This window comes from Suncus etruscus, chromosome 2 (genome assembly GCF_024139225.1).
Source record: "Suncus etruscus isolate mSunEtr1 chromosome 2, mSunEtr1.pri.cur, whole genome shotgun sequence".
NCBI lineage: Eukaryota > Metazoa > Chordata > Mammalia > Eulipotyphla > Soricidae > Suncus > Suncus etruscus.
The window spans coordinates 24,655,151-24,681,859 of NC_064849.1; the positions used below are offsets into that span (position 1 = coordinate 24,655,151).

Below are 26,709 nucleotides of genomic sequence, written 5' to 3' on the forward strand. Positions count from 1 at the left end.
ATTATTATTTTTATTTACCTAGTTATTTTGGTCGATTTCTCAGTTTGGATGTGATTATTGAAATTGTTGTCCCCAATTATTCTTAATTTTTTTCTCTTCCTTTCTTTTCTTTCGTTATGTGCTACGCCATGTTTCTTATTTCAAGACCACGGCGTGTTTTTTGTTTGTTTGTTTGTTTGTTTTTGTTTGTTTTTTGTTTGTTTTGTTTTGTTTTTTTTATCTGTTTTTTTGTGGTGCTTATTGTTATAGCTGGAGTCCTCACTGGATATTTGACACTTCTTTTGGTACTGGTGGAGTGTTTCACCTTCTTTTTCTCCTTCATTTCCCAAATCGATGATGAGAACCTCTAGAAGGATTCTGCCCATTTTCGGGGTATTAAACTCTTACCCCAGTTTATTTATTTTCTCTTTTTCAGGCAAAACCACGCAACTTGAACTAGCTAACCCTGCCCCTACTTAGAGGGGGAAATAAGGGAGGCATCAAGACCAAACTGATGCAAGACTACTAAGTAGTTGGTCAGAGACAGAGGGGACCACATATTCTAGCTGCCCTGGGGGTGAGGGAAGAGGAAATGGGAGGTAGGACAAAAACGGAGGTGTAGGGAGGACAATTTGGGGATGGGAATCCCCCCTGATTTTATGTAAATATGTACCTAAAATATTATTGTCAACAATATGTAAGCCACTATGATCAAAATAAAAATTATATTAAAAAAAAAAAAGAAATTGCCCCTGGCTTGGGAGGACCACATGAGACACCAGAGGATTGAACTGCCATCCTTCCTTGCTAGTGCTTGCAAGGAAAACACCTTACCTCTAGTGCCACCTCACCAGCCTCTTAAGTGATTTTCAATACAGATAACTTTTTGAGTACAGTTTTTCTGGAAACCACCAGAGCTGTCAAAGAATAATTGTTTATAAATGAAGCCCATTCTCTAAGGTAGGAGTAACTGATATTATTTTAAAGGCAACCTCTGCATTGGAACAAGAACCTGAGATTAGGAGAATTAAAAAAAAAAAACAGAATCTGCTGTCCTAACAGAAATTATGTTGTTTTTCTTGCTTCAAATGCTGGTTTAATTCCAGGAAAAAATTATTTTGGCAGTTTTTGTTTTTAAAATGGTTTCGTTCTTTTTAAGGAGGGGAACAATCTTATGTTTTATGGCATGCAATAATATTATATTGAATTTATTATAATGAATACTTTAATACTTTGAATAATAAACTTGAAAAATACTGGTATTTTCATAATCCTTATAAGGTTATTTGTCATGAATTAATAAATTTGCTTGGAAAATTGACCTAATTTAGTAGATCTTACTAATTCTTACTGTTTGTATGCAATATGTTCTCAATATTATGAAAAATTAAACAGCAATGCTATTGGTGTATGATATAATTAGACCTATCTCTTTGGAAATACCTTGGAAATATTAAATGAATAAAACCATATGAAGATTTTCAACAACTAAAAGTAGGGTCGGTCCCAAGAATAGAATTATTAATATAGATCCCAATTCTTTGGCTCTGAAAAAGAAGCCAATTTTTTTGTTAAACTTTATTGGAGGCTCATTTTCAAACTAAAGAGAGTCGGCATGGAAGGCATGCATTTTTTTTTTAGCAAAATTTCCAAATGGCTCCCTATCAGGGATTTTTAGCTCACTAATATACAAAATAATACAACAGGGAAAACTGATCCAATCTTGCTTTTCCTGTCCATTTTGCAAGACTTGGCTATGATTCCAGGTACTGCAAACTGGCAATTGCCTGAGCATATTTAATTGGGTTTTGCTGTCCATAGTGCCAAAGATTGGGACACAGAGACATGTGACATAATGACACGTGACTAATGACAAATGGTCCCAAAGTTGCTCATGACCACCCTGATTACCTGATCATATACTGGACAAATCTAGCTAATATTAACCAATTGCCAAGGTTAGGAGTCCTCCATCTTGTTGTAGGTTAGAGGGAATGTTTTGTAATTATAGGTCTAGTTAGCTTGTTCTAAAATATTTGTAAAATGGACAGCGCTTGGCCTTGGCTATGGATAGAACATGACAAATGCTTAACTGGCTCATTGGAAGTACAATGTTGGTATATTTGATTAGGGTTAAGGACCAAGTCTAGTTCTTACTCTGTCTTATGGCAATAATGATTACAAATATTCAATATTTTAATCAGAATTTAGAAGTCACTTGTCTTTTGAATTAGACCCACTGAAGAGTTCTTTAAAGCTTCAGAGTAGTATAGAAACTATTATTAATAAGAAGACTTTAAGATCAGAATTAACAGTAGAATTATAAGGAAGGTAAAATAAGCCTAAAATTATGTGAAATTCTTTTTTATGATCTCTACTCAATCTTTTAATTTTGCTACTTTATCAGTTGATTGTTTCCCTTGCCAACTCTTAATTTTTCTCTATAATAGAGTATTCTGAACAGGTAACTGCACAACAAAGTGCTTCTTGATTACATATAATATTAGCTAAATGGCTAAGGAAGAGTCATGCCAGGAAATGTATATACAGATGGGAATTACTAGAGCTGAACATGAGTTATAATATCAAATAATGATCTCTCTTTCAACTTCATAATCCTAGGATTATATAGGATTTCAGGGTCTTTGAATTGTGCATCATAGCTGTATGCCCACTCAAAAATGCTATGCTCTCTATGTCATAATAAAGGAAAACATCAGCATTATCCAAATGAAAGCCAGAGATGTTCAGTTTTATAATGCTAATAATTTCAAGTCAAAACCTAGCTCTTGCAAGAGTTCAAAAATATTGTGCAACTAAATTGCCCATTACATTGTGATACTTTTCCATCTCTGCCAAAGAACAGTAAATATATCTTCTCCATATCGCCTAGAATTGTGTATATAATGCAAATATTGGTATTATTTTTTCTAAGCATTGCATTGTAATGATATACATGCCTATCTCCTCAATAGATATCTATTTCCTAAGACAATTTTAAATTAATTTTAATTATAAATTCTGATCACATTTTCATAAATGTGAAAGAAAATCCTTCTAAGGAGAACAGGTTTGAGGTGATTCCTGAAACCTTATATTAAGTTAAAGATATACATTTGAAATAAATGTATATTTATATACATATTATAAATGTATATGAGATATATATACATTTGAAATAAATGTATATTTATATTATATATAAATATATATAAATAAATGTATATTTATATTATATAATTATATATTATATATATTATATATTATAAATGTATATATGAGACTAGAGAAGGAATTTCATTTTGAAACTACTACTTGGAATACATAGAGTTTGAAAGAAGATAAATTATTGCATGAATTTGAAAGAAGGCCAGTGTGAATTCTGCTTTGTTTGCTCATAAAAACAGTAAGAGAAGTTGTATAGGATTTAGCAATCCAATAATTCAGGACTCTGAAACCCAGATAAAATTTTAGCCCATCTTTGTTGCTTAAAGTACAATGATTTGCAACTGAAGTTTTCAAAAAGGGAATGTAATTGTTCAAATTTTTGCTTTTAAAAAAGTTGTTTGTGCTGTAGAGTTAGAAAATACTAGAAACGGCCACATCTTCACAAATGGAGACACTTAAGAGCTCAGACATTATAATTTTCACACTATAATGAGTAAAGAACTTTTTTTATTGAAGTGGGTTAATGTGAAATATAATTCAAAAGAAAGTAATACCTGTTAAACAATGACCTAAAGTGAAATAAAAGGAACAGGTAGGGTGTTTGCTTGCATGCCACTTGACTTGGGTTTAAACTGAATACCACAAATAGTCCCCTGAGTTCCAACAGAAATCTCTGAGCACAGAACCAAGAGTAAGCCCTAATTACTGATAGTCATGACACCAAGGAGAGTGAAGTAAAAGTGAATAGTTGTGTTATAATTTTCTTCTTGGTATTGAACTTGCACAATATGTTGAGATGATGAGGAATGGCAAAGTATAAAGATTAATTCAGAAATAGATCACTCTTTCATTTTAGAATATATTAAATCTGAGATCAAAGTAAATATGACACATTTAAATTTAATTGTTTTAGATTAAATCAAAGTATTGTATTTAGCAGTTTTTAGAATGAGGCTGCTATTAAAAATTATAACAACAAAATGAAGTTGGAGCAATAGTACAGCAAGGAGTAATCCCTGAGCATTTCTAGTTGTGGCCCCCAAATCAAAAAATAACAAAACAAAATTGATGACAAGAAGTTTATTAGAATAACTAAATTGAAATGACATGATAAGAGAGAAGCCCTATTCCAAGATCTCAGAAATAGAAGCAGAAGCATTTAAAAATTAAGTTGAGAAAAGGACTCTAAGGTTAAGAAACACAATGAAATACAAATTTTGAAGTAAAAGAAAAGAATTAAAGCAAAAGTGATAGGATAGAAGGCATTTACCTTGCATGCAACTGAACTGAGTTTGATCTATGCATCCCTATGGTCTTCCTATCCCCATCAGGAATGATCCCTGAGAATAAAGCCAGGAGTTAGCCCTGAACACTATGGTGTGCCCTAAAAAAATTTCAAAACATCATTCTTTTTCTTTCTTAATTCCTAGTGTAGAGTTGTATAATCTAGAGCATAGACTTTGATTTGGTATCTAGAATATAGATTTTTATACTTGCTTCATTTTTCTTGTCTTTTATCTCAGTGTCTATTCTATGAGTTTTTGGTCAAGATTAGTAATAATTAGTACCTTTAAAATATGTAGAAGAATTCTTAAAGTTTATTGCTTTTCACTAATAAAAAATAATAGTTACAGTAATATGGAAAATAACAGCAGTACTTTTAAGTAATAGGGAGTTTTTAAATAATTTTGAGAAAAAAAAAAGCAAAAGGGATTGGCTAACCCAATAAATATATCCACTATTTTCTCCCATGCTATTTTCTGTTACAAAGACTGGGGCATTCCATTCTTAAATTTCAAGACTATATTATAATCAGAAATAACAACTGGAAAAATTTTCACTTTTTGAATTTGTGTGTTACCTAATACAATGACTGGCTCATTGCCCAATCATTGTAAAACAATCATTGTAAAGTCAAGTCATGTTGAATAGCATTCCCTCTTTGTACCTCTATTGATCTTAAGTAAGATTTTATGACCATCTTCTTCATAAAGCTAGATAATAAAAGATTATTATACCTCTTAAAGAGTACCAGCAATATGAAAAAGGACAAAATAACAAATAAGGTAAACTTATGACATCAAGGAACAAATATATTATAAAATTATCTCACTAATAAAATCAATTATGAGAAGATAGTAAGTTAATGAAACAAAATGATGACATAAAAATGAGTAGACTAAGAGCATATTTTTCAAAATTGAATCAGGATTATTATATAAATATAAGATGTACTAACTTATATTAGGAGACACAAAAATGTCTAAAATTAAAATAAAACCCCTAAACAGAAATCAAGGGTATAACATACCAAAAAATAGCTTCTACAGAAAAATATATAAATGATCAGAGCATATGGTTCTGAATATCAGCAAAATTTCAAAAAGGCAATTTTTTGTTGACTTCTTTAGAACATTACAGAAATATATGCACTAAAAGCAATCAAAGGGAAAACAAGAGGAAAATAGGGCCAAGAAGACAGTTCAAAATATTGCAACATGTATCTTGCCCCTTTAAGATTCTACATCCATTTCTATTGATAAATATTTCACCAATGCTAGAGTGACAACTGTGACCTCTGAAATACCCCTTAGCATGGTTCTGTGACATTCTACAATGTTGGGCCTGAGGAGTGTCATTTTGTCTACCAAGCATTAAGCTTTCCAGGGGTTGGTCCAGTTTTACCAAGAGTATTGCCTCAAAAAAAGTGCATGGGAAGCCACTCTTCAGAGGCTAATCAAAGGAAAATGTGGAATTCAGGAATTATGATTTAGGAGAACAAAAATATGTCCACTGAATGCTAGTACAGTATAGGGTGCTTGTATTTCATGTAGTTGCCTCAGGTTCAATCCTCACTACACCAAATGAACTGGGGAACCTGCTGGGATCATCCCCAAGCACAGAGCCAGGAATAAATCTCGATCACTACCATGCATGTCCCAAATCAAAACAAAACAAAATTGGAGAGGAAATAAGGGATCAAGGGAAATAAAAGAAGGACAAGAGGAATAATGAGGAAAGGATGAGGAAGAAGAGAAGAAGAGAAAGAGGAAAGGAAGAGGCAGTGATATGGTCAAAAGGAAAAAAGGGAAGATAGCTTTAAAGCATATAGCTTTAAGCCAGAAAACATGTGCTTTACATAACCAGCTGAGGCCTGGTACATTATATCCCTCTAACATATGGTCCCCTAAAACCAAGAATTCTTGAGTTGGTGGTCCCCTTGGTGACCCCAAGCACAATAGAACCTGCACTGAGACACTGAAATGAACACTTGAATTGTATAGGATAAAGACTCTATGTGCCCCAGGACCAAGCAAGTTTAGTACATTTATTGTTACCTACCCCACTGCCAAAGACTGATTGTCTTATGGTCATATTAAGTAATTTATTCTAATAGATATTGAAAAACACTTTATGGACTTAAAACGTGTTCACTGTTATAAACCATCTAATGTTCCTTAGAAAAATGTATAGCATTAAACTTTTTTTATTCTTCTACTTAATTTATTCTGATGGGTCTTGTTATGCTTTGCAAAAATTGAGATATCCATTTAATTAAATTTAGTTGTAATATCTTGATTATGAAAGATATTCAAAATTATTTGATGATAAAGAACTGAAATTGGTTATTCTGTTCTGCACAATTTATAGGCAATTGGCAAGAAGGCACTTCTCACATATGTCCAAAGATATACTCATGAATTTATTGATTATAAACAGTCATCATCCAGAGAAAAGACTAATAAATAGTAGGAAGAAATAACTACCTGCTTCGTAGCAGCATTTCCAAAATTGTGTTCTATTTATATAATTTTTATAATTCTATAATTTCTATCATCACTTAATTGTTTTTCATGAATTTTATAAAGGTGGAAATTATGTTAAAATGGTTTATAATACATATTTTGTGACCACTAATTCTAATACTCCATGTTAGAATTTTCTTGTAACTGGTCTTAGAAATTCACAGCCCTTGAAATTTATAGAGCATTTGGAAGAAAGTCAAGGCATCTAGTATCACTGTAACATGACTTTCATAGCATTTTATCATTGCAATTATATTTAGAATTTTAATTTTTTCATTCTATTTTTAGAATGATTTCCCATGAGATGATGGGTAAAATCTAATTTATAAGAAGGCTATTTGAAATAAGTTCATCATTAAACAGTGCAGCCTTCAGATTTTCTGTCAGCAGAGGTAAAAATGAAAAGGGGTTGGATTGTGTTTTTACTTTCTTTTAATATTTGTTCTAAACCAAGTAGTTATTTTATGATTTTATATAAGTGCCAGGAGAAATATACAAGATGTCAGTTCACGCACTAGATTATCAAAAAGAATTTATCACTGAGATAAAGTTCATGATTCTAACATTAAGAGCTGCAAAGGAAATATGCACATATTCAATCAGTTTAAGTGATGAACTTGTAACATTTTTGTCATTCAAACATTGACTTCTTAACTTTGAAAAGCAAAGCATCAATACCTTTGAAAGGCAAGTCATAAGTGAGTTAAAATATATTATTTAGTGAATGTCAATTAACAATCTTTACATTGCATGAAAATTATCTGTGTCAGGTTAAAGTCCTTATGAGAATATAGGTAAATTCAAGAGCTAAATTTGTTCTGATTATTACATTGTCATCAGTTAGCTAAGTTTTACAGGGAAAATAAAATCTTACATTTTGAATTCTGGGCTTACTTCTGGCTCTGTGCTTAGGGTATCATATGCAATGTCAGGGACTGAACATAGAAAATCCCTATGCAAGGCAAACACCCTACCCATTGTACTATTGCTCTTGTCCCTCTCTTCTATTACTATTTTTTTGTGTGTGTTTTGGGCCACACCCTGTGATGCTCAGGGGTTACTCCTGGCTAAATGCTCAGAAATTGCGCCTGGCTTGGGGGACCATATGGGACACTGGGGGATTGAACTGGTCAGTCCTAGGCTAGTGTGTGCAAGGCAGAAGCCTTATGCCCTGCACCATCGCTCCGGCCCCTACTATTGCATTTCTATACCTGGCTGGAACCTGACAATTTGAGTTTCAGTAAAATAAATAAGAGAAAAAAAAGCTCACCAGATTATCACACTAATACAGGGTATACAATAAAGCAAAAAAAAAAAAAGAGTAAAAAGGGGCCGGAGAGATCGCTCCCATTACTTTGCACGCTTGTTGACCCGGAACGGACCCAGGTTCAATCCCCAGTATCCCATATGGTCCCCAAAGCCCACCAGAAGTGATTTCTGAGCGCAGAGCCAGAAGTAATCTCTGAGCACCACCGGGTATAGCCCAAAAGTAAAAAACAAACAAACAAAAAAAGGATGAAAAAAAGAAGAAGAAATAATTTCCAGGGCAAACAACCCCTAAGACTCTAATGACACAACTGAGAGTATTAAATAGGATGTGGATGGGAAGAATTCTGTGGACAGTTATAGAATATTGACATTTTAGTGGAATGTATGAAATATTGTAACACTATTACTTAAAATTTAAACTAATTTACATGCTTGTAAACTAATTTACCTCAATACCTTTGAAGCAAATAAAATAAAAACAAATAAAATTTGTTTGATGGAATTTCTCCACATTTGTAGTTTTCCTTGAAGTCTTCTTAATATGGACTTTGTTAGAGCCAAAAATGATACTTTTGATAAACTTCAGTTTATTTTATCTTCTGTGAAGTTTGCCTTTGGAACTAAAGAAAATTTGGTGTGAGGAACCCAGCCTTAGTTCTTAGTCTTGGGGAATTTGAGCCATTTATCAATAAATATTTTGTAGCTTAACAGTTTACATTTGGCTAGTTATAAAGTTTTACACAATAATAGGTTTATTTGAGATTAATTTTCTGCTTGTTGTGATACTGTTTCCAAGCCACTGTTTCCAAGTTCAAAGAATACTACTACCTTCATTTTTGTCTTCTTGCTTCATAAATATGCTTGTTTTGGGTGACTTATTTTAGCTACTATACTGTATCTACTTATGTTTATCCTTCAGTAAACACCAGTTGAATTTGAAATTAGACTGATTCTTTATACTTTATTTTTATTTTAATAGTCACTTCATTTGGATCTATGTAAATTTTTGAATAACAATTTTTCTTCATAGTTTAGTGGTGTTTCAATAGGAATTTCACAAATCTTATTTGTCTATTTATGAAGATCACATATTTTCTGTGTTTAGTATTTTAGTGATGGACACAAAACTTCTAAAATTAATGCAAATTATAATTGCTTGATTATTATTCATAATTGCTTGATTATGTATACATATTTAACTATAATTTAATGATACATATTTTATACACATTTTGTTATATTTGTTCAGCAATTACAAATGGTATCAGTTTTTATTTTAAATATCCATCACTTTACTGTAAAATAAATCCCACATTGTGATATCACAATATGTACTTATTTCTACCTCAGGGGGAGTTCTGATGCAGGTATGGTAGCCATGAAGAATTAATAAACCAAGTCAGTCATGGAGTCAGCCTGCTTTTCACATTGTTGTATCTCTCCTGAACCAAATCCACCAGAGCAGGATAGGGTAGAATGATCCAAATGGGCATTTATTTATGTATTTATTTATGTATTTATTTATTTATTTATTTATTTATTTATTTATTTCTTCCTGTACCACTTGCTAACTTTAGTTTTGTGCTTAACATCAAGGGTACATTTGTTGTGTTTTTTTTAATATCTTTAATTAAACATAATGATTACAAACAGAATGGATTTCAGTCATAACAAATACACCCACCTTCACCAGTGCAACCTTCCCACCACCAATCGCTCCCATCTCCATACTCCTCCATTCCCTTCTTGTATTCTATACATTCTATTTCTCTCATTTATTGTCATTGCCATGATAGCTATTAGTGTAGTTATTTCTCTAATTGCACTCACCATTATTTGTGGTAAACTTCATATCATTGACAGGCCCTTCCAGTCTTCATCTCTATTGTCTCTGGGTATTATTACAATACTAACATTTTTATTCTTATATGCACAGATGAGTGAGATTATTCTGTGTCTTTCTCCTTCTGACTTATTTCACTCAGCATAATAATTTCCATGTCCATCTATGTATAGGAAAATTTCATGACTCATTTTTCCCAAAAGCTGCAAAGCATTCCATTGAAAATATGTATGACAGTTTTTTTAGCCACTCATCTGAGCATCTGGGTTGTTTCCAGATTCTGGCTATTGTAAATAGTGCTGCAATGAATATAGGTGTTAAGGCATTTTGTATTGTGTTTTTGTATTACTAGGGTATATTCATAGGGTATATCCATAGGATATATGGGAGCTCAATTTTCATTTTTTTGAGGAATATTGTTTACCATCTTTATGGATGGACTAGATGGCATTCCCACCAACATTGAATAAGAGTTCCTTTTACTCTACATCCTAGTCAGCACTGATTATTCTTGTTCTTTGTGATGTGTGCCAGTATCTTTGGTGTGAAATGTTTCCTTATTGTTGTTTTGATTTGCATCTTCCTGATTATTAGTGATGTGGAGCACTTTTTAATGTGCCTTTTGGCTATTTGTATTTGTTCTTTGTGGAAGTGTTTGTTCATTTCCTCTCCCCATATATTGATGGGGTTAGATATTTTTTTTATTAACTTCTGTCTGTATCTTGTATATCTTAGATATTAGCACCTTATCTGATGGGTATTGGATGAACAGTTTCTCCCATTCTTTGGGTGGCCATTGTATCCTAGTCACTATTTACTTCAAGATACAGTAGCTTCTCAGTTTAATATAGTCCTTTTGGTTCATCTTTACTTCAAATTGTCTGGAAAGTGGTATTTCCTTCTTTAAGGTGATTTAAGTCCATTTTTTTTTTATCTATGCTTCCCCTTTTTTGGACAGTGCTGTTTCCTCCTTGAAGATGCCTTTAGACTCAATGTCATGAAATAAGTTTGACCTACATGTTCTTCTATATAACTTATGGTTTTGGGTTTGATAATAAGGTTTTTCAATCCATCTGGATTTGAACTTTGTGCATGGTGTTAGATGGAGGTCTGAATTTGCTTTTAAGCATATGGTTGACCAGTTGTCCCACCACCACTTGTTGAAGAGCTTTTCCTTGCTTCATTTTGTGTTTCTTGCCCCTTTATCAAAGATTATTTGATTGTATGTCTGAGAAATATTTTCAGAATACTCTTCTATTACATTTATCTGAGGGTTTGAGTTTATTTTAATATCATACTGTTTTAATGACTATTATTTTATAGTACAATTTATTGTTGAGGAAAGTGATGCATCCCATCTTCCTTTTCCTAAGGGTTGCTTAAGCAATTTGTGGTTGTTTAATGTTTCAAATGAATTTCAAAAGTAAACACTATTTTATTTCTTTGAGGAATACAAATGAAAAGTTTAAAGGAAAGAGGAAAAGGAAAAACAAATATTATTTTGGTTTTATATATAGGTGTCATTATTTTTTTTTGTTTTGTATTTTTTGGCCTCACCCAATGATGCTCACGGGTTACTCCTGGCTATGCACTCAAAAATCTCTCCTAGTTTGGGGAAACATATGGGACAACAGGGGATCAAAACACAGTCTGTCCTAGGATAGCACAGGAAGTCAGATGCCTTACCACTTGCACCACCACTCCAACCCCTATATGTGGGTGTCATTTTATACTATAGAACTAAATTTTTTAAAAATATTTTGGCTTTCTTCAGTGTTAAATTCATTTGTTTTAGTAATAGTTTTTTTCTTTTCTTAAAACTGTTGAAATTTTGAATATAAACAGTTATGTACTTGTTCAATTAATATTGCAATAATATTGACCTGTTAGAATAAACTTAATATGATAATGAAATGCCTTTTTATTGGTTTATTAATTTGCTAGTAATATTTCATCAATGAGCATTAATATATTTTTCTGAGTGAGGATATTCCATAAAGTACCCTTTTAAAATCTCTGGATAACAGATACTCTTATCATGGTATATTAATCATATAATATTAGTAGGAAAATGTTCCATCTAACTCAATTCTCTAAAATAATTTGTATGTGCTTGCTATTATTTACTCTTGATATTTGGAAATATAAACTGATATATACTTTTCATTATCTTTCAGTTTGTATTTTTCTAGTAATTTGCATTTTTTTCAAATTTTATCTTTATTTAAAATTTTTCATGAAAGACTTGTGTATTTTTTCAATATCTGTATTTTAAATCCTTATTAGTATCTGTCGATTTTTTCTCTTTACATCTGTCTCCTAATGAATAATATAAAACATTCTATAAAGTATATTAGTTTTATGACTTATTTTAGTCTTATTATTTTGATACAATATATATTTTGCTATTTAATTCTTATGATTTCTATTTTTAATTATTTGATTTGCTATTAAATATTATTTTTATTGGGGGCCACATCTGGCTAAGATTAATGGTTACTCCTTTCTCTGCACTTAAGAATTACTCGTGGCAATTTTGGGGGATCATATGGGATGTCAGAGATCAAACCTGGGAGTTGTATGCAAGGCAAATATCAGTATGATGTGCTATCGCTCTGGCCTCTTAATATAAATTTTAAGGAGGATTTGTCATGCTTTTTATTTATTTGTTATATCTGAACATTAACTTAGGGCAAAATTATCTATACACAGTGCTGCAGATGACATTGCTAATTTAATTTTTTTTCTTATTGAATTCAATTTATTTTATTTTTTACCTTGGGTCACATCTAGTGGCATTCAGGGTTTTCTTCTGGCTCCACACTCAGAAATTAGTCCTGGCAGTCTTAGGATACCAGGAATTGAAACAGGGTCCTTCCTGGGTCAGCCATGTGTAATGCTAATGCTCTAGTACTGAGCTATTGCTCCAGCCTGGAGTAATTTAGTTTTTTATTGTTTATTATTGATTAGATTTATTGTTTGTAAATATTCTATGTTATCAATTACTTTTAGTCACTTATAAAATTATTCATTCTAAAATTATTATATGTAAAATTGTTAATAATGATTTATTGTTATTAAGTTCAATCTGCAATTGTTATCAAATATAAAGTTTTATTATAATCAAAATTTTGTTTTACTATACAATCTGTTAAAAATCTCTCAATTTTTAAAAGTTCTGTTTTTCTCAGAGTTTCATTCTTTTTTCTTATTAATTTATTTTTGTCTACAGAATATACATTCATAAAATTTTAATATATGTTTGGATTATTTTTTAATAAAATCAATTTTGTTTTATTAATTTTCTTAAAGTATTTATTGGACATTAATTTGCTACTCTTTATTGTCTACATCAGAGGTCTCAAACTCAATTTATCTAAGGGCCGCAGGAGGCAAAGTAGGGATGATCCTTGAGTGCAAAGTCAGTAGAAAGCCTTGAGCATTGGGGGGTGTGACCTAAACAACTAAAACAAAACAAAAAAGATTCCTCTAGGGCAGGGCCACAAAATGTTGCACTGAGGGCCGCAAATGGCCCACGGGCCGTGAGTTTGAGACCCCTGGTCTACATTATACCATAAAATGCTATCATTATTTTATTTTTACCCTTAAAATTTTACTTCATCTCTTTCAACTTTTTCATTTCTAAAAATGTTGTGAAATAATATATATTATCCCTATAAAGAAAAAATATAACAACATTACTATGGTTTGTAGTCACTTATTTAAAGATGGATGAGCAACTAATTATATAAATAAATTATGTAATTTGGATGAAATAGTTTATAATAATAGTACAAATTTTAAAAATGCTCTCAAGAAGCTAATAAAATACTGAAGGCTATATTGCTATTAACCAGCTCTATTGTCTCTCGGATAATAACTTTATGGTGAAAATGTTTAATGGGCTCAAAAAAACAATGATAAAATTAATCAATTAAACAAACGTAATTAGAAAAGCAAAAATAATAAATTATCATCAAAAGTAAGGGTATGTAAAGTAAAATTGAAAATAAATAATTATAATTATTATCAATAAATTATATAAATAATAAATTAAACAGTGAAATTAAAAGGCTTAGTAGCACAGTAACTCTGCTGAGGAAAAGATCAATGAGCTCCAAGATGAGATCCAGGAAACCTCTAGAAAACAAAAGAGTGGATATAAAAAGCTCACAGAATCTGTTCAGGTGGAATAAGAGAAAATCACTGAAATCCGCAAGGAATATGAAAGTGAAATCAAAGACAAATGGCTACTCGATTAATACAGTTAAAGCTGTTTAACGTAGGGGCCATAGCGATAGCATAGTGGTAGGCCTTTTACCTTGTAAGCAGACAACCTGGGATGAATTTGGGTTCAATCCCTGATATCCTATATGGTTCCCCAAGCCTGGAATCAGGAATGATTTCTGAGAACAGAGCCAGGAGTAACTCCTGAGCAAGGCTGGGTGTGTCCGTCCCCCAAAGCTACTTAACAATCAAACCTAGTTGATTTTTACATCTAAAAAGAATGGGTTAAGAGAAGTGAAAACTAGGGCAAAGTCTCTATTTTAGGTAAAGCATAATGTAAACTCTGTGTATAACTACAGTCCTGTATGGACATCTATGTCTTTGACAAAAGTGAAAAGATATGAAGCAGAGCTAAGAAAACCTAATCACCAAAGTGTACTGGAAAAAGGTAGGCCATAAGTTTAAGACTAACTCAGGCGCTTTTCTCACAACTAATGCAAAAGTTTACTAAAAGTGGAATAAAGACCTAAAACTCAGAACTTGATCATTAAATTATATTGAGGAAAACTTATTTTAATTAATCCATGACATTGAACTTAGAGGTCTTTTCAATGATTCAATGCTACTAGCTAAAAGAAATGAAAGCAAAAATAAGCAATGGGACCACATAAAATTAAAAATTCTTCTGCACTGCAAAAAGTAAGAATCAGAATACAAAGATCATAGGCTTGGAGAAAATAAGATATTTAAAAAATATCAATTCTTCTGACAAGTGGTTATTATTGATGATCTATAAATCACTTATAAAACTGAACGAGAAAAAGTAACTAAGCCTATCAAAAGATGAAGGGAAAAGATGAATAGAAACTTCCTCAAAAAAGACATAAAATAGGACCTAATGATAACACAGCTGTAGGGTGTTTGCCTTGCATGAGGCTGATCTAGGACAGATTTGATTACCCCACAACCCATACTGTCCCAAGAGCACGGAGAGATTTCTGAGCACATAGGCAGGAATACCCCTGAACATCACAGGATTTAGCCCCAAAAGCAAAAAAAATAATAAATGAAAAATAAAGACATAAAATAATAGGTATATAAAAATTCTCTGTATATATTAACCTTTTAAAAAATACAAATTAAAAGAATGAAATATTGGGGCCGGCGAGGTGGCGCTAGAGGTAAGGTGTCTACCTGGCAAGCGCTAGCCAAAGAAGGACTGCTGTTCCATCCCCCGGCGTCCCATATGGTCCCCCCAAGCCAGGGGCAATTTCTGAGCGCTTAGCCAGGAGTAACCCCTGAGCATCAAATGGGTGTGGCCCGAAAAAAAATAATAATAAAAAAATGAAATATTGCCTCAAGTTACTGATATTGAGACTGGTACTCATCACAAGAACCAAAAACCAATCAATATTTTCATGGATATTGCGGAATAAATATTCTCATTCACTGTTGGTGGGAATTTATATTGGTTTAACAGCAATCACTTGTCAAAAACTATGAATTGTGACTTCATATGACTTGATAATTTTGCTTGTTGGTATATATACAAAAGGGCCTAAAATTTTTATTGTGAAGACATCTGGGCTTCTACATTTATTTCAGCATTGTTTATAATATTCTAAATCTGGAAACGTCCTTAATGTCCAAAAACATGACTGGATGAAGAAAATATGGTCTAGGTACACAATAGACTACTACTCAGCTAGAAGAAAGAAAAAAAATCACACAATTTACTGACTTGTTAAAATTTACATGTAAATACATCTGAAAAGAATTATATCAAATAGGCCTAAGGAGAAGTACAGTTTCAGAATGTTGTCTCTATTGGTGGGATATAAAAAAAATGGCTACAGAATAGACACTCAAAGGTAATCAATAGATTCTGAGAAATTTCTATAGAAATGAGTTTACCATTGAAGGGATAAGGAAATAAAGAAATTTGGAGTTGGACAGTGGCCAATAAATGTGGGCATCCTGTTGGAAGGTGTGGTTTTGGTATATTGTATGCATAAACCTTACCACTAAGAAACTGCTAGTCGTGGAATCTACTATTAAATTAAAGTTTAATATAACAAATATTATATGAGGCTGGAGAAACAGTATTTGTATAGAATGCAGCTGATCTAGTTTGAATTCTAGGACCCAATATGGTTACCAGGGTCTCACCTGGACTTGTTCCAATCCTGAACACAGACCTACGAGTAAGAGCTGAGCAAAATCAGTTATAGCACAAAAGCTCTCACTCAGAAAACAAAATAGATTAATTTGAGTAACATCAAATCTCAAAAAATCATTGGAAATTTAATAAAAAAAATACAGCCATTTCCTTTGCATCCAGCATCTAAGTTAAATATATTCAGAGCTAGATGACTAATTTAGGAAGAGACACAAAACCATTGAAGTCCTAGTCTTTGAACTGAAAATTCTAGGGTTTTCTCAAAGTTGTATGGGCAATTTCCCTTCAGTCATCTGGAAGCCAGTAGCTGTAAGGTATCCCTTCCCCAATGCCTTAAGCTCTAAATTTACTGTTGAACTTTAATCCCTCCTGGATGGTCAGACCTACCCACACTTGGGATGGGCATTGGGATCTTGAATAAAGAATAATATAAGTCTGGCTGGGGGAAGGGGGAAAGAAAGAAAAAGGCAGAGAGCCAGAGGAGAAGCAGCAAGAAGATGCTGCTTGGCAAAAGCTTAGCATAGAAGCCATGTGAGGAAAAGCACTTGGCTGATAGGACCTTGAAATAAAACAAGCTGATTCCAATGAAACTTTAACTGACTGCTTGTAAATTAATCTCTCCGACGTTACCATGCCTCTCCGACGTTACCATGCAATCTTCAACCAGCCAGCATAGGGACTATAGGCGATGTGCCTATAGTAAGGCAAGGAAGGCCTCACCCAACACGTGGGCCTTATACTTTATATTTTATATTAAATCAACACGTAGTCACACCTAAATCTTCATAGTCTTCATTAAAACAAGTTCCCCCAGATTCACAATTATTCTCAGAAGATGTCAAACAAAAGAATAGTCCTAGTTCTACAGCTCCTGGAAAGTATTCTGACAACCTGACAATTTTGACATCCTAGTAGGAGGAAAACAAATTAGAATAGAAGCTCACTAAACTCAATAAACAAAAACAATACCATCCTATAAAAGTTTCCTGTGATGTTAGATCCAGAGCAAACTTTTTGTGATCTTGCTCAGGTCAGCATAGGGCAGGGTGGAAAGCAGGAATCAGAGAAAGAAAGGTCTTCTGGAGCACTGCAGTGAGAGGACTCACTTTATTATCAGGGAGAAGGAGTATTTAAAGAATTACACAAATTAATAGGATTTATTTGCATAGGAAGCTCAAACAGAGAAAGGAGGTACTTATTAGTCAAGTGTATGTGAATCATGTTAGGTCTGCAAATATGACCTAAGTGATTAGGGGAATGGGACATAAGTTACTAGGGAGAACGTGACATATGTGACCCAGGAGGTGGACTCCATTGCGACTTCACAGTACTTTCCTTTAACTGGTGCTCATTCTCTCTCCCCCAGTGGGTTGGGGAGGGGGTGAGTTGGCTTACAAGGTGTCTTTTCGCTGATGTTCAGGTAGGCAGGCATGGGAGTCAGCTCTGCTTGAGTGGCAATTTCAATGGGATTCAAACCTGTCTCTGAAGAGCCCCAACTGTACCAGAGAACTTTGAGCTATCAACAAAGATCTCAGTAAATCCTCTGACAAAGACTTGAATAACACCATTGTGAGGGATATAAAAAATTTCACAATTTTTTTTACTGAACTATTTTTTCATAGTTTTACTTACCATTTTGTTTTAATAAAGCAATATAAAATAAATCATCTTGCATATTGCAAGGGCCAGGAATGGGGGTGATTGGAGAAAATTATAGATGGAAGGACACACTGGTGGTGGGACTGGCTTTGGAAATTTTAATACCCATAATTAATTGTACTATGAACAACTACATAGACCATAGACTTCAAATGAAGTTAGGAAAATACATAATATAATTAGGGTTAAACAAAAATATGGCTCTACAACGTGCTGAAAGTGAATTATTTAACTACTTTTAATTTTTCAATTACTTAAATAAAATATTTTATTTTACACAAATTTAAGAGAGGAAAATATTTTTCCAATAAACATTGTTTTAATTATTTAGACCACTTTCAAGAGTGATCAGAGTGTGCTTATTTCTTGTTTCTGGAACGTTCCTCCATTAGATGACATAAGTAAGCCTTACTTATGACTAGATTGAAAGTCATAATATTGATAACTCATTTTCTTTTTTTTTTTTTTTTTGGTTTATGGGCCACACCCTGTGAGGCTCAGGGGTTACTCCTGGCTATGCGCTCAGAAGTTGCTCCTGGCTTCTTGGGGGACCATATGGGACGCTGGGGGATGGAACCGCAGTCCGTCCTAGGCTAGCGCAGGCAAGGCAGGCACCTTACCTCCAGCGCCACCGCCCGGCCCCGATAACTCATTTTCTAACATTTCTTTGTCTTTCTGGCCTGGCATGTCTAATAGAAGTTTTTTGTTTCGTTTGTTTTGGGGTCACAAAAAGTAGTCTTCAAATGATACCCATGGCTCTAGGTTCAGAGATTACTCCTAGCATGCTCAGGGGAAAGTATGTTGGCTGGGGACTGAACTTGGGTTAGCCACATGTAAGGCAAACACCTCACCTACTCTACCATTATAACAAATTTTTTCTTTTAAGTATCTACATTTTATTTATTTACTTTTCAGTAAGCTTAAATCCTTGAGGGGTACAGCATCACATGGATTCTATGACCGATTGCCTTAGCAGGAAGATTGCTTCGGAATTTGGCTCGAACCATGCCACTGTTTCCATGGGCACGGGCTACCTTTCCCCAGATCACTCTGGTTTTGTTAGGTTTGCCACCAGGAGTTACATTGTTGTTCTTTGCTTTGTACACGTAAGCACATCGCTTGCCAGATAGAATTCAGTTTCATCCCGAGCATAAACACCTTCAATTTTGAGAAGAGCTGTGTGTTCCCTCTGGTTTCGGAGACCCCATTTATAGCCAGCAAAAATGGCTTTAGACCACATACAGCCTTCCAGCCATGTCTGTCTTCTAATTAGTCCGGACCTCCACGGGAGTCCAAGATGGCAGAAAGAGCCATTATAACAAATTCTATAGGATATTTTTAAATGTATAAAAATTATACACAAAGATTCAGTAAGTATTGAGGAAATTAGAACGTGAATTTCCTTGGCCTAAGAGGTACCAGATTTCTATGACCTTGAAGCATACTGTCATGGGACCAACTACAGGCTTACACACTTACTTTCACACCCCAAGGTCTTTTTATGGTGCCAGGCAATTTTCCGCTCAGTTGTGGATGATAAATCAGTCCTCTCTAACTAGAGATCTTGGTATTTACATAGATCATAGGACAAAGACTAAGATAGAGTCTTTCTTTACAGTTCTAGAAGTTCTGCTCCATCTAATTTCCTCATTACTTCATTGTGCCTTCACAAAAAATAAAAAATAAAAAAAATAAAAAAGAAACACAAACTTTTTATATAGTTGCTGGTTTTGTTTTTTGATTGTTTTGTTTTGTTTTATTTTTGTTTGTTTTGTTTGTTATTTTTTTCTGTAGTTGCTGATTTTGTTTGTCCTTTTTTGGTTATTTTGTTGTTGTTGCTTTGTTTTTGTTTTGCTTAGTTACCTTCTTCTTTTATCCCCTTTTCCGTCTAAATACATATTTATTACACCTAGATGGACTCCTCCGATTTTTTTTCTTTCTTTCTTTTTTCTTTTTATCTCCAAGAGAACCACAAAACTTGAATCATCTTATTCCGCCTCATAAATTGAGGGGGAAAATGGATGGTACCAAGATCAGACAATTGTACGAACTTTTAATGAAAATAAAAAATGATCAGACTTGAAATCCAAACCCAAAGTCAATGACAACTGAATCAATTCTCAATCTACAACAAGCTGTACAAGTGGGGATCGGTTACACTAGTATTCTGGGGGGTAAAGGAAGCATGCTGGGAACAGGGGTGGAGGGAGAACAACACTGGTGGTGGGATTAGACCTCATTTATTGTCACTGTATACCTTAAATATCACTGTGAACGATTTGTAATTTACTTTGGCCACAATAAAAATTTAAAAAATAAAATAATTAAACACAAGATATTAGGATCCCTGTATAATCTCATCAAAGGCATACTATCTCATCAGGTTATATTATTAATTTTTCTTAAGAAAAATAAACACATAAAGGGTAGGAGCCATAGCACAACAGATAATTCATTTTTCTTGCATGTGGTTCAATTTCCATCATCCCTTACGGTCCCTGAGCTCACCTAGAGCAGACTCAGGAATAACTCGTGAGCACCAGAAGGTTTGGCCCTAAAAGTATAAAAGAAAAGAATGAAAGAATAGTGATGGTGACAAATGACTTTGTAAATTATTTATAACATGTAAAAGTTAGCATGTATACATTTATATTTGACTATAGAATGTAAATTGTATCATAGACTTAAGGTACATAAATTAGCAAGTGATCATCTGCACAGTGACTTTCTAATGTGTTAACTCAAATTCTGTCATTAGCTAAGCATTTGTCTAATTATGACTGTCATTTTGATTTTTCATCCTCAAATTATACTGTGGCTCTGAGTTATCAGCTACTCTTTTCAAGGAATCCAAACATCTCAGTAACTTCTAATTAGTGTTACAAATTCTTGAAATCCAATCTACTTCTATTACATTTTGTTGATTTGTTTAGTCTGTTATAAGAACTATAAAGAAATATGCAGCCAGAGATTATTAATGACAGGAAAAATTATACATAATAATTCAAAATGCCCTATTAAGTAATTGTAAATATGTGTATATTAGCTTAATATAGAACAGACAAGCTCTGCAATATGACATTTTTTCTTGGTTTCCTACTCAAACAATGGTCTTCTCTTAGTACTAATGCTTCTTTTAGTACTAATGCTTAGTACACCTAGCATTATAACTATCAATATTTTTTTTCTGATTATGTGAATCTTTACAGTTATTAACTCATCATTTAACATACTATAAAGCTAGTGTGCTACCTACAAAACACATATATTAAACTTTACTTTTGTATTTGTATTGATATTGTAAGATATTTTGGTGAATGAGCATATTTTATTTGCTTAATCTTGAATTCTAACTCCCCTAATTAGTAGCTAAGTTATCATAGGCATGTTAGCAAAATCCTCATAAACTTCAGTTTATAAGGAATAAAAGTGTTAATAGTTTCTAGTACATTATTTTTTGAAAAGTGACATAAAATCATCAATATAACTATTTTTTCATTATATAGGCAAGTATGTTATAAGTATGTATCTAGCTATTGAACAAAAATGAAGTACTTTTGCTAACTGAAAACTGAAAATGAACCCAAAGGTCTATCTGGACTAGAAATGATAAATATATGTTAGTATATAAGTAATGCCAAAGAATATGAAAATGAACAACCACAACATCACGCAACATGGTTGAAAATTAAAAACATTTTACTAAACATGTAATTTCCGTTTTTAAATTAGGCATATGTTGTTTATGATTTAAGAACTGAATAGGAGTTTTATTCTTCAGAAGGGCCTTGCAGGCTCTTAGTCACCTTTATGTGGTGCTGGTAATATTCAGTTTTGAGGGATCTGAGTTTTGGCTGCAGACTTGGATTTACTTTACAAAAATTCACTGAGTTCCACTCTTGTGATTTATGTACTTTCCTGTTAGAATATTGTATTTGAATGAGTTTACTTGAAAATAAAGCAGAAATTGAAGTGGTCTGATTGTTCCCTTGCTTAATGCAGTCTCCCCTGGGCATAAAACCCAAATGTTGCTTAATTTAAGTTTTCTCAAGAATATCATATAGGCAGTTTAAGTTTTTATAGAACAAGCAATGTCTTTTACATTGTTGCATTTCTAATCAGCTTTTTTCCATATGGTTTTTATGTTATTTAAACAATAATGTCTTTTTCAGAGTGCCAATATAGTTTCTAATGATAAACTATACTAAATAAGTTGTGCCTAACAAAGAGTTTAAAAATAAAAAAGAGGTGAAAGCTATAATGTCTGCCTTAGTAAACGTTTGGAAATATTTAAAATCTGTTGGAATTTCTATATGTTAATATATACAGTTTCAGCATATAAATTAATATTTTATATATAGGCACAGTTAATATTTTTGCTACACATTAAGAGTTTTTATAATATTCACACTTTTATGTGGATAGTATGTTTTTTTTAAATTCTGTTAGGTTATAGGATTATTAGGACAGAGATTATGTGTATAATATTCTTAGTTTACTAATAAAAGTGCATCTATTAACAACAAAAGTGTGGCTTGATTCTTACAGTAATTTTCATTTATTCCATTTCCCCAATAGATATATAGTCTAAATTTGTATATTTCATCAATCAAATAGAATGTAAGAAGACTGAACATTAGAAAACACGAGTATCTTGAATTTATTATCTTAATCTCTTCTATTCTTCAATACTGCTCTTGGCCTATGACCTTATTGACTTCAAAAGCCATCTGTATTTACAGATTTAACTCTGTTTTATATACAGATGGGCATTAGCTGCACAGATGGGTAAATGGTCAGTAGTTAGGAATAATGGGTAGGAAATTTTGTCATTTAATAACTTCCTTGAGATGGAAGCAAAAATAATGATAGATCAATCAACTAATTATTTTTAATCTTCCACAATAATATGGCATCTCAGGCATGACTTTGTATCTGGGTCTCTTTATTCCCTCCTGTTCTTTCTTTACTTGTGGCTCCCATAAAAAAAAAAAAAAAACTATTTCTTTTCTCTTTTCTTTTTCTTTTCTCTTCTCTTTTTTTATTCTTTACTTTCTTGTTAATTTTGGTCATACCCAGCAAAACTCAGGCCTTATTTCTGGCTCTATGCTTAGCGATTACTCCAGAAGTCATTCTGATTCCATTATTCCATCAAGGTCAAATGTATCTCTCTGGCTACATCATCTCTCTTGGCTCATTGTACAGTTGTTAACTTAAATCATATCCATAAATGTTTTCATCCAGTTACTTTTATAGGGCTTTATTTTATCAGGATTACAGTAAGTGTATTAATTTTCTAATTCAGCCACTTCAATAATGGCAAACCTTCCAATACATGATCATACATTTCATTGCAAAGGTCTTCTATTTCTTTCAGTAGCATCATATAGTTTACTGTCTGTAGGTATTTCAGTTTTCCCACAGTTTATTGCCTTTGTTGTGTTTTTTTTTGTCAGTATTGTGATGTCTTGAGAACACATACTTGCATACTTCTTATCATTCTTACCAGAGTCCACACATATGGTTGTGGTACTCATCCTCCTAGATCTCATGTTCAGAGTATACTATATAGAAATGTCTGATGCATAATCATGTGGAAATAATGAGTTGACAGAAAGAGAAATCAAGTAACTCATCATGCTTATGATAGCATCAAGGAGCTGGAGAGTTGGCTGAACATGCTGAGCATATGCTTTGTATGTAGGAGGCCTACTTTTAATTCCTCCCATTGCATAGTACCCCATGAGTCTCAGACAACACTCCAAATAATAGTTAGTAATAGCCAGTAATAGAAGAATTATTCCCTCGTTGTGGCTTAATCCTGATCCCAAAAAATCCTAAAAATTGCATAAATAATCACTAACTGTCTCACAAAAAATTAACCTCAGAAGTTAAGTACCTGGCTTCTTTAGGATACGGCTCAGTGATAGAGTTATTGCCTTTTCTAAAAGACGTTACGACTTTGATACATCCCAGGCTATTGAATGTGGTCTCCAGTGGTATTACTACTGTGATTCCCTGAGCCACAAATAAGCAGTGCATGATAAGAAGTTGATGTCAACTGGGGCCGGGCGGTGGCGCTAAAGGTAAGGTGCCTGCCTTACCTGCGCTAGCCTAGGACGGACCGCGGTTCGATCCCCCGGCGTCCCATATGGTCCCCCAGGCCAGGAGCGACTTCTGAGCGCATAGCCAGAAGTAAACCCTGAGCGTCACCGGGTGTGGCCCAAAAACAAAAAAAAAAAAAAAAAAAAAAGAAGTTGATGTCAACAATATAACTAAAGATTTGCATCCTGGTGAGTTCTAAAACCAAATACAAGAACACCACAACAACCTATCAGTTGCTCTGTCTATTTTCTGTATTATTTTTTCTATTGTGTTTTGTATGCAAAACTTAAATTTTTTGGCACTTAATTCCATAACAGACATGAAGCTTGCATACTTTATATAATTTTATGTCACCTTATTATTATTAAAATTGTTCTATTTGTTGTGCAGAATACGAACTTTTCCTTTAGTTTTCTAAATTTGTCAGAGTTTCAAGTACATCATGGTCATGGCCAATGTCAAGAATTTTCTTCTGTTTTCTTATAGTTTTTTTAATTTCTTGTGTCAGGTTTGAAATGCTTAAAAACTTTAATAATTTTTGTAAGAGGTCTATGATTTTATGATTTAAATATAATCTTATTATTCTGATAATTTGTCCAATTAGCTATTCTTTCTCCATTATTATTGACTCCATAGTCAAAACATTGGTGATAATATTTGTAAAGATCTATTTCTGACTTTCAATTGGCATATTTGTCTACTTTTCCCAAATCGATTTGGTTATACTTAGCATATTATAGATTGAAATAAGAAATTATGTCTCCTTGAACTTTTTTTTATTTTTGGATGAGTTTTCAGACCAAATAATATTATGAGAGAGATAATATCTATTGAACTCTGACTAAGAAGTCTTTTAATACAATGATTATTTTGCTTATTGTGTCAGTACTTGGGTACTAGTACAACTATATCTAGAGGTACTGAGATTGGTGCATGTAATATTGGAGATAAAACTAAGGGTCTTCTATATGAAAGATATGTAGGTATCATTTGGTTTATCTCTCTGGTTCTTGAGTTCATTTTATATCCATTATTTTACTCCATTATTTTGAATAATATATCTTGTAATCTGTTAAGCATTAAAATGCTGGGAGCTCTTGTTTTATCCATAATTATAGAGAAAAATTGTTCAGTATTTGACTATTGAACTTTTTTTTTATCAGATTTTCATGTAATAACTATGGTTTTTTATTATCAAGCTTTGGTATGTTTCCTCTATATCCTAGTCGGTGAAAATATTATGCTAATGAGTCATTCTAGTCTGCTAAAGATTTTTCTGTAGATGTGATTGTTTTTATGGTTTTATATTTTATTCTGTTAGTGTGTAATATTGCATTTGTCAATTTCTGTATATTGGGCTAGCCTTTCTTTTCAATTATAAAATTTCTTTCAATTTTTAAGAAATAAAATAACTTAATAAAATAAATAACTACCGTATTTTTCAGCATATAAGACAACCGGGCTATAAGACGACCCCCCTAATTTTGCAGTTAAAACATGGGTTTAGGCCTATATTCGCTGTATCAGACAGAATGTTCCTGTGCTGCATGTGCTGCATGTGTTCCTGTGCTCATGTACCACAGTGAGCCAATCACAAGAAGCAAAGGTTCAGAGTTTATACTGTAATAGACTTCCTCTCTGACTCTGGCCAATCTGAGCAGACTTTTTACAGTGTAGATTCGGGTCCAGAACATTGTCTAATTTGCTTGTATATAAAGCCTGCTTGGATTGGAGTTAGAGAGGTGGTCCGAACAGCCTGGCAGTGATTGGTGCAGGATTGAGTTGGAAAATTCGCTTTGTGGCAATATTCAGACAATTTTCGTTTAGCGGCATATTGAAACATTTTTCGGGATATACTTGGCGTGTAAGACGACCCTCGATATTCGGTTGACTTTTTTATTTCAAAAGTCGTCTTATACACCGGAAAATACGGTAATAAAATAAGTTTTGAAATAACTTATTTTAATTCTTTGATTATTTGATAAAATCATTTAGTATGAAATTTTCTTTGTTTGAAATTTTAAAAAATATCAACTTACAGTATTTTTCTTATCCATTGTTGGTATGCTCATATTTTCTAATTATTTTTTCTGTAATGCTAACTTTTTTTAAAAAATATATGCATTTCTTCTAGTTTTGTTGATAAATAATGCTTATAATAGTTTCCTGGTAATCTTTTTATTTATGTGCATCGTTTGTAGCGATTCATTTTTTATTTCTGAGTTTACATGTTTGGCCTCATTTTACCTTATTAAGTTTAAGTAAAGATTTACATTGTGTTTATCTTTTAATAAAATCAGTTCTATCTTTCTAAACTTTTTTGTGTTTCTAGAGATTAATTTAATTGTGCTTTTATTTTTGGTTTCAATTCTTTTTGCTAACTTTGTACTTACTCTGTTCTTTCTTTAATTACTTATTGTGTAAATTTATGTTGTATTTTTATAGACATCTCTATTTCCTTTTTGAATAATTTA

General features: G+C 32.7%; 1 pseudogene; it reads right to left on the reverse strand.

The window, feature by feature from the left end:
* Window positions 1-19,050: 19,050 nt before the first annotated feature.
* On the reverse strand, window positions 19,051-24,172 carry LOC126001650 (60S ribosomal protein L35a-like; annotated as a pseudogene).
* Between the last annotated feature and the right edge of the window lie 2,537 nt (window positions 24,173-26,709).